This window comes from Ipomoea triloba, chromosome 1 (assembly GCF_003576645.1).
Source record: "Ipomoea triloba cultivar NCNSP0323 chromosome 1, ASM357664v1".
NCBI classification, from domain to species: domain Eukaryota; kingdom Viridiplantae; phylum Streptophyta; class Magnoliopsida; order Solanales; family Convolvulaceae; genus Ipomoea; species Ipomoea triloba.
This window is the reverse complement of record NC_044916.1, coordinates 17,211,573-17,226,185: the sequence shown is the minus strand read 5'-3', so window position 1 is coordinate 17,226,185 and position 14,613 is coordinate 17,211,573. Positions and strand designations below refer to the sequence as shown.

General features: G+C 33.1%; 1 long non-coding RNA gene across 1 annotated transcript; it reads right to left on the bottom strand.

Moving 5' to 3' along the window:
- Positions 1-669: 669 nt before the first annotated feature.
- Positions 670-2,169, bottom strand: LOC116033941. Its single transcript, XR_004100941.1, has 2 exons — positions 1,984-2,169; positions 670-1,171 (listed from the first exon to the last, which is right to left on the bottom strand). It is a non-coding gene; the product is annotated as an uncharacterized LOC116033941 (long non-coding RNA).
- Positions 2,170-14,613: the final 12,444 nt, after the last annotated feature.

Sequence of the window (14,613 nt, the reverse complement as noted above, 5' to 3'; positions counted from 1 at the left end):
GTGTTATTCTCACCCCTACTTATGCACATAATATCTAAAACAGGTATGAAGTCCATGCAGTAGAACTATGGCGCGCACACTGCCTATGTTTAGACGTCGCAAGGCCATTTTAAAATATAAATAGGAAGCTTGACATTGTACACAAAACATTCCTAGCTAACTGTATAAGGGCAAATATTGGTCTCACAACAGCTTTTAGGCTATACAAAGAGATGGTTGGGAATTTTATTGATATAGGGGCAACATGCATTGATTTCTATAATGTTATGTTTATGTGCACACATGTGTGAAGGACAATGACAACTTTTTTTTAAAGTTGATAGAAAGTCTAATAAAAAGACTGAAGTCTTGGTTTAGTGAACTAGTTGTTAATTTAATTAGAATAAAGATTAGTGTTGCTGTTTTAAGTTTTAATCTATACAAAGAGAAAAACATTTAGTGTTTGCAAGTGGGCACTGAAATGTGTGTTTGTGCACCTAAAATGGTAGAATAATTACAAAAAATTAGTATGGTGTTAACTGAGAGCATGCACACGCCCATACAAGTATGTGCACTCAGCTAAATGCATTCGGTTGGGTTCTTCATCAAATATGAAATGAATGCATACACCTACGTGTTGATGTGCACACGGGCTGCCTTATAGACAAAAGGGATTGAATGCTAGATAGCTATAGAATGATAGTACAATTATTAATAAGGGACTGAATATTAGAAAAAATAGGTACATCAGTTGGAATGATAAAGTAACTGCAAAAAAGTTAACCACCGACGCAAACAAAAAAACCTAAACTAGGATCAGTATAGTTATGCCCAAAAACCGAGCTAATGTTTAATAATTCAGACTGATGAATGCAACACTAAAGACCACCTGAGGGAGCTGTAATAAACTGAAACGCCTAAGAGAGGTTCCCACAGCTATGTAGATTGAACTCGGAGGTTGCAATTTCCTTCATGTAGCGAACCCTAAGCAATTTCCTTTATGCAGGTTGACTCCACCATCAGGATCAGAAGAAGACGGCCGTTGCTTTAGCCCAACAAGCAACTTCATGGCCTCTACACACCTCTCTATCAAAATCACCATCTGATCTAGCCCCTGCTTCACAAACCGGTTCAAATCTAGAATTGACCTTCCCAAAGCACTGCTCTTTTCAAATACAAAATCTGCAAATGTCTAATGCAGCAAAAATAGAAGAAGTAGTAACACATTCACAATGGCAGACCACACGGAGAAAGTGAAAGCACACGTGTCTCAATATGTGTGCACAAGTACATGAGAGTGTGTGCTATCAAAACAGGATCAAGCACTCTTACATCTAAAATACAATATGGCAAACCGACAACAAAAAACACATACATACACCAACAAGAAGTTGTGAGCGTGGCCGGTTAAAACTGTGTGCACACGTGAAGAAAAAAGAGAGTGCAGAAAAAACAGGGTCACCAAGCCGCCAAGGCATCAAATCTAAAAACTAGATCACACAATGGGAAAAAAGAAGCAAAATCAAACAAATATCCCAATGAATTAAAGAACCATAGCAATTGAATTGATTCTAAAGCATGGGTGGTCTGCCCACACCAGAATATAGTTTGAATATTACTCTAAAGCATGAGTGGTCCGCAATTCAATTGAATTGTAATCTTATAGAACGTGTGCGAATGGCGGACGCGGGAATGGACTGAACACACCAAAAAATAAAATTAAGCCATAACCCTACACTGCTTAGAAAAAAATTAAGCCAATAACTCTCTGAAATAAATTAGACACTGCCACCGCCGCAAAGTCGAACTTTTAGCAACCGCCGGGCCGACAGAAAACACCAGGAAAAATATGAATTAAAATTCCTAAATTGACTAAAATAACAAATTAGTGAAGAAATAGGCAATACCCCCAACACCCGACAGTGAATTACGATGAGAACTGGCGGAATCGACCCCAATACAATAAGAACACAAAAACGACAAAAAGGGTTTAAAAAACCCTACCCCGACTGACACCTGCACACGGTGGTCCTCGCCGCTTGTGTCGACCAGCCAGCACCATCTTCATTGTTTGAGAGCAGCAAGAAGGATCCGAGAGTTTTGCGTTCGATCGACTGTGGAGAGAAACTGAGAATGCGAGACAGACATGGACGGACAGCAGACGTGAGTGAGATTAAGAGTGAGAGAGAAATAAACTTAAAACCCTCAAATGCCCCTAGCTAAAATAAAAACGGTTGATTAAAAGTATAACACCCAAATCCATAACAGTAAATCTTACTCGTAGATAGCTAAAATTGAACGATCTAGATACATCCACACGTTTGTATTTTTAAGGCCCGTTTTTACATGAATATAACTATATATAGGCCATGATCAGGTGCAAAGGATTTCTCAGGTGAAAAATATGCACAAATCTCCGTCATTATATTAATTTCGTCCAGATCTACTGCTCTTTTAAAAAATTATACTTTGAATTAACAAAAATTGTGCACTTGAAGGCACAAAGCACTCGAAGGCCAAAATTCTGCACTCGAAGGCACAAAGATGTGCAATTGAACCAATTATGGTGCCAAAAGAGTGAGTTATTCAACTTACACTAGTACAGAAACAGGCATCTGCGTCCGGAGTTTTGGACTATCTGCGTCCGGAGTACTCCGGACGCATATGCCGTGGACGCAGCTGACATTATTTTTTTTTTAATTTTTTAATATGCTATTTATTTTATGTGCACCCCAAATAATTTCATGTAGCATTTACAATTCCTGTCCAGTTCTCCAACACATACACATCAAAACATACCAACTTCACAAATCTCAAAGCTAATAAATTCTCAAAACAATAATCTATTCAACATCTATCCAACAAGTTCACAAATCTCAAATCTCAAAGCTACTTTAAAGTTTTCAAAACTTCAACAATAAATAACACTTCAATTCTAAATATTTCTCAACAATTCAAATTAAAGCTAAGTTACCAACACTTCAAATCTTCAAAGTTTTCAAAATACTTTATTCAATCAAAGTAAACACTACTAAATTAATAAAAAACTAAGTACCAACACATANAAACACTACTAAATTAATAAAAAACTAAGTACCAACACATACATCATTACAATTTCATAAAACATCATAAGTAAACACTACTAAATTAATACTTTACCTACACAAAACATTATAAGCATTCTTCACAAAAGTATTTAGCCCAAATTTCACGAATTTCATGGATTTGATTCTCCATGTAAGACTTTGACCCCGCAAATGCCTACAAAAATTTAAAAATTATCAAATTATTAGTTTTAACAATAATAAAATATAATTTAAAATTCTTTAGTTTTATTAAATTTTACTTACCGATTCTAAATCTTCAAACTCATAGTATTGAGTGCATATCTCAAACATAAATCGCAAGACATAATATCCGCACTCCACACTACCGGGTTGTGTAGGACACTACAAATTATAAATTTTTATGTATATATATTAGAAAGTTAAACAATAAAACATTACTAATAACCTTATAAAATATATAAAACAATTTTGATATATACCTTAATTTCCCTCCATTTTAACAAATTTTTAACTCTTTGTCCTTTCAAATTTGTTGTTGACCGAAATGCCCTATAATACTCTCATAAGGTGAATTTAAAAGAATAATAATAGTTAATAATAATAAATAAATATTATTAGGAGTTACTTACACACTCAATGGGGCCTTAATCTCTAGGTCGCGGTTACATGGCAGTGGGTCTAATACATAGACCATATTTGATTTCATGCAAATGACCAAAAGCAACCAATGACTTCTACATTATTTAAAAAACAAATATGTTAACGCAATTCACAAATAAGTCAATTAATTTATATAAATAATAAAGAATATAAATTGATTTTTCTTACTCTTGATGGTATGGAGCCAAAATAAATGTCCGGTTCTTCTCTTTCTCAATCACATGCAAGAGATAAGAAACGACCGCGTTGTAATTTGTTTTTATACTAGCTTTAATTTTAAAATCTTCCTTGGGCATACAAGCTAACCATCGAATGTTTCACTGATATTATTGGACACTTGAGATAACTCTTGGAACACTGTATCTTTGAACCAGCTGATAAAAGTGTTATTGTGTTCATTTGTTATCCATCTTTCACCCTTAGAAGGATTTTGTGTACCAATATATGACATCTCGATCAGTTTGGTCGATGTCAGGGGTTGTAAGACTCCAATATTTTGAGACGTCATATATTCATCGACCAAACTGGAGGCAACATTTTGACACTCTTGCAAGGAATACATGAATCTAAGTTTGTATAGTGGAGTGAAAGGAAATATAATAATAATGTTGGAGAAGAAAGTTTTGGGTAGCTTGGAGCTCTCAAAGTTAATGATAGAAATATATTCAAATTGTTCGTATTTTTTGGTTAGAAATATGCTCTGTAATATTTATACTAGTTATTTTAGAGTTACAATATTCAAATGGTTACAAATGAGGTAATAGACAAGTCTTCCTACTACACATGTTTCCCATGATCTATTTTGATTATCAAAGGCAATAAATTATTATTGGTAGGGAGTAAAGTGGAGTTGGAATGGTGCACTTAAGGCAGAGCCCAACGCACTTATTTGGGTATTGAAGGTTATGAAGGGGAGCGCACGTTAATTACTAATTAAGGAGCTGCAACACTTACTGAAGAGAGTCGTTGCACTTATTTGGAGAGCATTGTACCTATTAATATTGTAACCATTACCACTAGTATAAAAGTTGGCCCCATGTAACAACTAACAAGGGGGACACGCTCAAAATAATGTACTCTAAATATAGCAATACGAAACATTACTTTCTAAATATACTATGGTAATGTTATACCCATCAAATTTCAAGTGCATAATTATGGACCAGTATTTATTATATCTTTTGTCTTTTTATTATTTTTTTAAAAAGAATGTATAACTAAATTTCTAAGGAAATTTTTGAGATTTACAAATGATTTGTATGTGTAATTGCTTCAATAACACTTAACACTAGTACAGAATAGAGAAAAAAATTTAGGACCAGCAGCGTCCGAAGTTGAAACTCCGGACGCGCAAAGTGACGCAGTGGCATTTTTGTAATTAAATTGTCCACATTTTAATTATTATTTTTAAATGGACCAGCTGCGTCCGAAGTTCCCGCTTTGGACGCAGCTGGTCCGACGATATAGAGCAGCTGCGTCCGAAGCGGGAACTTCGGACGCAGCGCAATTTCTTTTTTATAAAATATAAATACAGATCTGGATCTGGATCGTCCCCTTCACAACGCAGCCTTCCCGCTTCCCGCTTCCACAACCACCGCCTCCGGTTGACACAGCCACCGCCGGTGCCACTGCTCTCCACAGCCACCGCCGCCGGTCAAAGCACCGTCGCCGCTGCAGTCCAAAGCCACCGCCCCGCTACCCTTCGCCGACCAACCCAACCCCGCACTTCCTCGTCGCCGGACGCTGCCCCTCGCCGCCGCACTCCCTCGCCGCCTCCCCCGCTCCATCGCCGGTCGCCGATCAGGTACGTTATTTTTTTTAATTTATTTTATTTATTTGTTTTATACATAATAAATATTTATTATTCTTAAATTTAATTTTGATTAATTATTGTGTATTATTGTATATGTTTGGTATTAATATTGTGATAGTTGAATTTAAAAAATTGTGTATTATTTATATCCATATATATACTTGCTATTATGTGTTAAAATGTTCAATAATATATTTTAGAAATTTTTTTGTATATTATGTTTTATGTGTTATGTATATATAAAATTTTTAAGTAGTTAAAGTTATCATCAATGCTTAAATTGTATAACTTAAAAACAAAGAATAGGTGGAGTGATAAGAGTTTCACGGAGTTATTGAAACTTTTAAAGGACATGCTTCCTGATGATAACGAACTTCCTTGTTCAGCATATGAGGCAAAGAAAATGTTATGTCCGTTGAGTATGGACATTGAAAGGATCCATGCATGTCCAAACGATTGTATTTTGTATTGGAAACAATACAAAGACTTGCATGTGTGTCCGAAGTGTGGAGCATCGCGTTATAAACGGAAAGGATACGATGATGCATGTGAGAAAAAGAAAGGTGTTCCTGCGAAGGTGTTGTGGTATCTACCGGTGATTCCAAGGTTCAAGCGTTTGTTTGCAAATCCAAATGATGCAAACAATTTGCAATGACATGCTGTTGGTAAAAAAGAAGATGGAAAGTTGAGACATCCCGCCGATTCTCCTCAATGGAAGAACATTAATATGAAGTTAACATTAATATGAAGTTTCTTGAGTTCGGTTCCGAAAACCGAAAACTTAGGCTTGGACTATGCACGGATGGAATGAATCCTCATGGTAACATGAGCAGTCGCCATAGCACTTGGCCAGTTCTTTTAACAGTTTACAATCTTCCTCCTTGGTTATGCATGAAGCGTAAGTACATCTTGTTATCTTTGTTAATATCTGGGCCTAAACAACCAGGAAACGACATAGATGTGTACTTGACTGTAACACCCCCAAAAACGGCATATTTTTTTTCTTATTTTCACCAATTAATTAAGCAATTCTTAAAACAAAACTTAGAATGCAGAAGCTTTTCAAAATCTTATTCAAGGCATTACCGCCACACTTAGGCAACTAACAAACCTAAGTGCTAAGGCTAAACCAAAATATAATCATCACAGGGTAATAAAACCAAAACAAATATTGTCTAAGTAAACCAATATCTATCTATTACAATTTCAATCTTTCTCCTTGAAATAAATCTATCACTTTGATCAATCTTATATCCATGCTCTCATCCTTCAACCATTATTACCTGAACAAAATATAATTTCCAAAACATACAAAAACAAACGGGATTAGCAAAACATTGCTAAGTAAGGTTCAGTCCACCCTGTAAAATAAGTTTTGGATTTTTTTTTTAAAAATAATATAGTAACTTTCTCAAAAGAGATTATTTTGTAACCTTACAAAATATTATACTTTTCACAAATACATATGTGGAGATACATTTTTGCAAAAAATCAACTTTATACATACACATGGAGAATTAATATTTATAAATGGAGAATTAACCATCTCTTCAAAATCCATTTAGAAACTGAACCAATACCTATGTGTACACCCCAGTAGATTTCAAGCCACTGGGTAGTATATGATCCAAGTAGCTACTCTTGACTACCTCACCCTTATAAAATTGAAAACTGGATCATTACCTATGTGATACACCCTCATGGGATTCCAAGCCCAATGAGTGGTAATTGGCCCAAGTGAACAGTAATTCTTTTGTACTGAACACTCACAATATAATGGGTTCTCTAAAATAAATCATTTCTCCACAACAAATATGTCCCCAAGAAATACAATTTTCTCCAAAATATTTTCCTCCAAAATATATTTCAAAACATTTTTCTCTCCACATAATTTCTCCAAAAATCAGTTTTAGTCTATAATGTAGAGATAATACAAATTTTCACCATATGGATTTATATATCATTCTAAGCCAAATAATTGTACATACCATATACCATACATTTACAAATATATATCTTGAGAATAATTTCATACTTAAAACACATTCCACCATTTTCACAAATAACACCTTCCAAAGATTTTTCACAAAATGGTCAAATACATGCCATACCATAAAATCCACTTAATCATTTATTTTCATATCTTGATAGAAATGCACCAAATATATTACACACTTTAACATACTCAAATTTTACATACTTACCACATAAACTATACATAAAATAATTAAACTATATATATATAAACTATATACCTTACGTATATACTATATAATATATATTTCAAACTATATATATTGTTTATTTAAAAATTTATGTACGTAAGGTACATTTTAAATATCATATATCTATATATATACTATTATAATTTTATTTTATTTTTTAAAACAAAGCATAGCACAGTATGTATTTATGTACATATTTCTTTCTTTTCAAAACACATGTACGTACAGTACATTATGTATAAATATATTTATATATAAATATTTTTTTTAAGAAGCTGTGTATTGTATAGTTTAAAGTAACATATAATATATATAAATTTATATAATTTATTGTTTTACGTACAAGGCATTATTATGACATTTATATAATTTATATATATTCTTATAAGAAAATTGTATACATACATATATTCAAAAATTTATATACCTCCTTCCATACAAGAAGGAAAATTTATTTTCTTTAGTATTTGTTTTTTTTCCTCACAATTTATCACCAGTACAATCAAATTCCATAGAATACACACATTACTCAACATATAAAATATACACATAAACTTGCATCCACACGTATTTATGCATATGCTCACATAAAATATCATATATCACATCTACTATATTTATAGGGAAAAAGTATGATCTTTGATTGACATAAATACTTACACCAGTAATTTTTATAATATAAAAAACGCAAATCTCACAGAGTAGAATAAATAAGTGGACACAAACACTTACCGTTAAAGCTTAATCTCCAAAACTCTTCTAACTTCAATTGTTTAAGGACTCCTCTTCTATCATCCATCATACAACAATATACATAAGCATTTGATCAACTCAAAAATTTCATATCTAATCTATCCTTTAAAAATAATAGCAATCATTGCACTTACTAGGCTGGGAGATAATTATATTCCAACTCTTGAAGAAATAAGAAGATCATATGATAATAATTTTTTTTTTTAGATGAGTTGAGGGCAATGGGAGAAGAAGAAAGGAAGATAAATATTTTTTTTTCTTTTCTTGTGTATCTCGGCTAAGGGAGGAAAGAGAAAAGAAGAAGATCACCTCATCACATTAACAATTCTATCCATAATATATAATTGTATGATAAGATCAAATAGTATTTGTAACATATATAACTTCCAATCATATCCAATCAAAATAAATTTTATTTAATTAACATTATACATATTACATATATAATGTAACGTACATATATAATATAATATATAATTAAAGTGATTAAATAATATATATACAGTTACATGTATATGTATATATATTTACATATAAAACATTATATAATTAAAGTAGATCATATATGTAGTATATATATGTACATTAACTTATAATAATAATAATAACAATAGTAATAATTATCATAATAATAATCATACTAATTATAAAAAAATGATATTACTGTAATGATGATATGATGATGAGAATAGGGTTTCAAATGGACTTTGAAGAAATAAAGAATTGTGATGGCTTGAAGGTTAAGATCTTAGTGTTCAAAAGGAGAGGTATATGGTTCAAATTTCAACATAAATATTTTTCTTATGCTCCATAAAGATTGATACTATTTCCCAATTAAATACATTAAATACTTATTTTCCTTAGTTTAAATCGGGGTATCACATTGACACTGCTTATTGAAGATTTAAAGATACTGTGGAATGAAGGTGTGGCAGTGTTTGATGCTCATAGCCAAACCAACTTCACCTTGCGAGCCATGCTATTCTGCACAATCAATGACTTCCCAGTATATGGTAACTTGTCAGGATATACTACTAAAGGGGCTAAGGCATGCCCTATTTGTGAAGATGAAACAAATGATCTTTGACTAAACAATAGTAAGAAAAATGTGTTCATGTGTCATCGAACCTTTCTACCTATTGACCATCCTTATAGAAAGAAGAAAAAAGTTTTCAATGGAAAATATGAGACTAGAGTGGCTCGCTCACCATTATCAGGGGATGTCGTTTATGAAAGAGTCAAAAACATTGATATTGTGTTGGGAAAAACTTCAAAAACAAGTCAGAAGGGTATTTGGAAAAAGAGGTCTATATTATGGGATTTACCATATTGGGAGCACTTATCTGTTAGACATTGTCTTGATGTAATGCATGTAGAGAAAAATATTTGTGATAGCATTATCGGGACATTGTTGAATATTTCAGGTAAGACGAAAGATGGTATAAAAGCTAGAAAAGATATGGTTGAAATGGGGATAAGGGATCAGTTAGCACCACAAGAATCTGGAAAGAGGGTATACTTACCTCCAGCTTGTTATACTTTGTCTAAAAAGGAGAAAACAAGTTTTTGTAGTTGTCTGAATGGTATTAAGGTTCCTTCTGGCTATTCATCTAATATTAAAAAACTTGTTTCAATGAAGGACCTTAAATTGGTTGATATGAAATCTCATGATTTCCATGTGTTAATGCAACATATGTTACCTGTTGCTATTAGAGGCATATTACCAAACCGGCCATGTTACACAAACCATTACCAAGCTTTGTACTTTTTCAATGCCATTAGTAGTAAAGTTGTTGACCCAGATGTGTTAGATTCGTTGCAAGCTGATGTGATAGTAACTTTATACCAATTTGAAATGTATTTCCCCCCATCATTTTTTGATGTTATGGTGCATTTAACAGTTCACTTGGTGTGGGAAATTAAAATGTGTGGTCTTGTATTTTTAAGGTATATGTATCCATTTGAGAGATACATGGGAATTTTGAGAGGATATGTGAGAAATCGATATTGGCCAGAAGGGAGTATAATTGAAGCTTATGGCGCTGAAGAAGTCATTGATTTTTGTACTGATTATTTGTCTAATGTTGAGTCCATTGGTGTTTCTAAATCACGTCATGAAGGAAGACTCACAGGAAAAGGTACCATTGGGTATAAAGCTATTCTACCAAGTGCAAAAATGCGAAATCAGGCTCATCATCTCGTACTATAGCACCTTTCTGAGGTTCATCCATACTTGGATCAACACATGTCTATTATGAGGAAACAAAATCCTTCTAAGGGTGAAAGATGGATAACAAATGAACACAATAACACTTTTATCAGCTGGTTCAAAGATACAGTGTTCCAAGAGTTATCTCAAGTGTCCAATAATATCAGTGAAACATTCGATGGTTAGCTTGTATGCCCAAGGAGGATTTCAAAATTAAAGCTAGTATCAAAACAAATTACAACGCGGTCGTTTCTTATCTCTTGCATGCGATTGAGAAAGAGAAGGACCAGACATTTATTTTGACTCCATACCATCTAGAGTAAGAAAACTAAATTTATATTCTTTGTTATTTATATAAATTAATTGACTTATTTGTGAATTGCGTTAACATATTTGTTTTTTAAATAATGTAGAAGTCATTGGTTGCTTTTGGTCATTTGCATGAAATCAAATATGGTCTATGTATTAGACCCACTGCCATGTAACCGCGACCTAGAGATTAAGGCCCCATTGAGTGTGTAAGTAACTCCTAATAATATTTATTTATTATTATTAACTATTATTATTCTTTTAAATTCACCTTATGAGAGTATTATAGGGCATTTCGGTCAACAACAAATTTGAAAGGACAAAGAGTTAAAAATTTGTTAAAATGGAGGGAAATTAAGGTATATATCAAAATTGTTTTATATATTTTATAAGGTTATTAGTAATGCTTTATTGTTTAACTTTCTAATATATATACATAAAAATTTATAATTTGTAGTGTCCTACACAACCCGGTAGTGTGGAGTGCGGATATTATGTCTTGCGATTTATGTTTGAGATATGCACTCAATACTATGAGTTTGAAGATTTAGAATCGGTAAGTAAAATTTAATAAAACTAAAGAATTTTAAATTATATTTTATTATTGTTAAAACTAATAATTTGATAATTTTTAAATTTTTGTAGGCATTTGCGGGGTCAAAGTCTTACATGGAGAATCAAATCCATGAAATTCGTGAAATTTGGGCTAAATACTTTTGTGAAGAATGCTTATAATGTTTTGTGTAGGTAAAGTATTAATTTAGTAGTGTTTACTTATGATGTTTTATGAAATTGTAATGATGTATGTGTTGGTACTTAGTTTTTTATTAATTTAGTAGTGTTTACTTTGATTGAATAAAGTATTTTGAAAACTTTGAAGATTTGAAGTGTTGGTAACTTAGCTTTAATTTGAATTGTTGAGAAATATTTAGAATTGAAGTGTTATTTATTGTTGAAGTTTTGAAAACTTTAAAGTAGCTTTGAGATTTGAGATTTGTGAACTTGTTGGATAGATGTTGAATAGATTATTGTTTTGAGAATTTATTAGCTTTGAGATTTGTAAAGTTGGTATGTTTTGATGTGTATGTGTTGGAGAACTGGACAGGAATTGTAAATGCTACAGGAAATTATTTGGGGTGCACATAAAATAAATAGCATATTAAAAAATTAAAAAAAAATAATGTCAGCTGCGTCGTGAACTGGGCAGTTTCGGACGCAGCTGGTATTTAAAAAAAAAATACAGCTGCGTCCGGAACTGCCCAGTTCCGGACGCAGCTGGTAACTATCTGCGTCCGGGGCAACTCCGGACGCAGATAGTCCACGGCATAAAAACTCCGAACGCAGATGCCTGTTTCTGTACTAGTGTAAGTTGAATAACTCACTTTTTTGGCACCATAATTGGTTCAATTGCACATCTTTGTGCCTTCGAGTGCAGAATTTTGGCCTTCGTGTGCTTTGTGCCTTCAAGTGCACAATTTTTGTTAATTCAAAGTATAATTTTTTAAAAGAGCAGTAGATCTGGACGAAATTAATATAATGACGGAGATTTGTGCATATTTTTCACCTGAGAAATCCTTTGCACCTGATCATGGGCCTATATATAGTTATATTCATGTAAAAACGTGCCTTAAAAATACAAACGTGTGGATGTATCTAGATCGTTCAATTTTAGCTATCTACGAGTAAGATTCACTGTTATGGATTTGGGTGTTATAATTTTAGTCAACCGTTTTTATTTTAGCTAGGGGCATTTGAGGGTTTTAAGTTTATTTCTCTCTCACTCTTAATCTCACTCACGTCTGCTGTCCGTCCATGTCTGTCTCGCATTCTCAGTTTCTCTCCACAGTCGATCGAACGAAAAACTCTCGGATCCTTCTTGCTGTTCTCAAACAATGAAAATGGTGCTGGCTGGTCGACACAAGCGGCGAGGACCACCGTGTGCAGGTGTCAGTCGGGGTAGGGTTTTTTAAACCCTTTTTGTCGTTTTTGTGTTCTTATTGTATTGGGGTCGATTCCGCCGGTTCTCATCGTAATTCACTGTCGGGTGTTGGGGGTATTGCCTATTTCTTCACTAATTTGTTATTTTAGTCAATTTAGGGATTTTAATTCATAAAGATAATACAGTTGTCTACTATCTACAGTGATAAAGATAAGATAGAATCTTATCTTATCAACTATCAACTACTTTTGTACAGGCGTTACATATTTACAAGTTGTAATAAAGACTAAGATAAGAGAGAATCTTATCTCATCTTTTTACCACTCAGAGATAAGTTTGATCTTATCTTTTGGAAGGCACAAGCCCCCTTCTCTTAGCCGTAGAGTCTTTAATTTTGTCTTAAAACTGGGTCCCATAAACCGTACGGGCACCAATTTTTTCAAAAGTAGCTGTCTTCTCAATTTTGCTTTGGCTGAATTTTCTTCATCTGGGTCCCAAATTTGTCTTCTTCCATCCTTTCAGAGAAAGGATTCAAATGAGGATTGTCTTGAATTTCCATCTTCATTGAATTTTAGAAGAGCTTCCCTGTGCCTTCTGTATGTCTGAACTATTCTTGGTTTTGAATGCTCAATTTGAAAAGGGAAGAAAATTTTGGATGCAATTGATGATTCACAGTAAATTTTCCCTTGTTCATCTTCTCTTAAAATGTTCATAGTGGCAAATTTCCTTCTTGTCCATCTGAAGTCGTCTGCTAGAGTTTTTGCTCGGACCATTTCCACTTGTTTTCCCACTGGTTCATCAATTTTGAATGTCTTAACTTTGGAATTTTCTGTATTAAATTCCTGGTATTCTTCATCAAAATCTTGGAAGAAAACTTCCAATACATGGTGTGCTGGAATATTTCTTTCAAAATCTGGATAGAGTGATTTAAAATTTATTCTAAAATTTTTCCTCACATCAGGAATTATAGCTTCAAATGTATCAGCCAAGAGTGATGGTAGATATGAAGAATAGTCTGGAAGTGGTGGAGAATTGATGGAATTTATCAAACCATGTTTGATAAGTGTTGAAATGGTGACTGGGTAGTCTTTGAATTTAAATGGTTTAAAATTTGGGATTGCCAAATTTGCTTTTCTGATGGCAGAATCTGATTTACAAAAACACTCTCCCTCTTGGTTTTTAGGACAATCGGGATATTGGCTCTGGCAAATTTTGAAAATATTATAAGAGAATTCCCAAGTGGTGGAAATTTCTTTGCGCAAAATTTGATTTATTTGAATTTGGCTTAAACAGTCTTGAAGAAGAACAAATGTCTTTAAATTTACTTCTTCAGAAGAAACAATTGGCTATTTTGGTGGAGAAATTGGTTGGATTTTGGGTTTTTCAAAAATAAGTACATTTTTTCCTTTGGAAGGAGAAGTTGATTGTACTTGTTCTCTAAGGGTGTCTGCAAATGTTGGTGTAGAAAATGGTGAAAATTTCCCTGTTTCAACAGGAGTCTTTAATTTTTCTTTCTTCAGAGAAGAAACAATTCCAATTTTAGAGTCTGAAATTTCTTCAAGGAATTCTGGATCCTCGAAATCCTCCAAATGTTTTAAATACTTTTGGTACTTGAGAACTTTTGGAGAAATATGAGAATTTTCTCCGCAATTTTC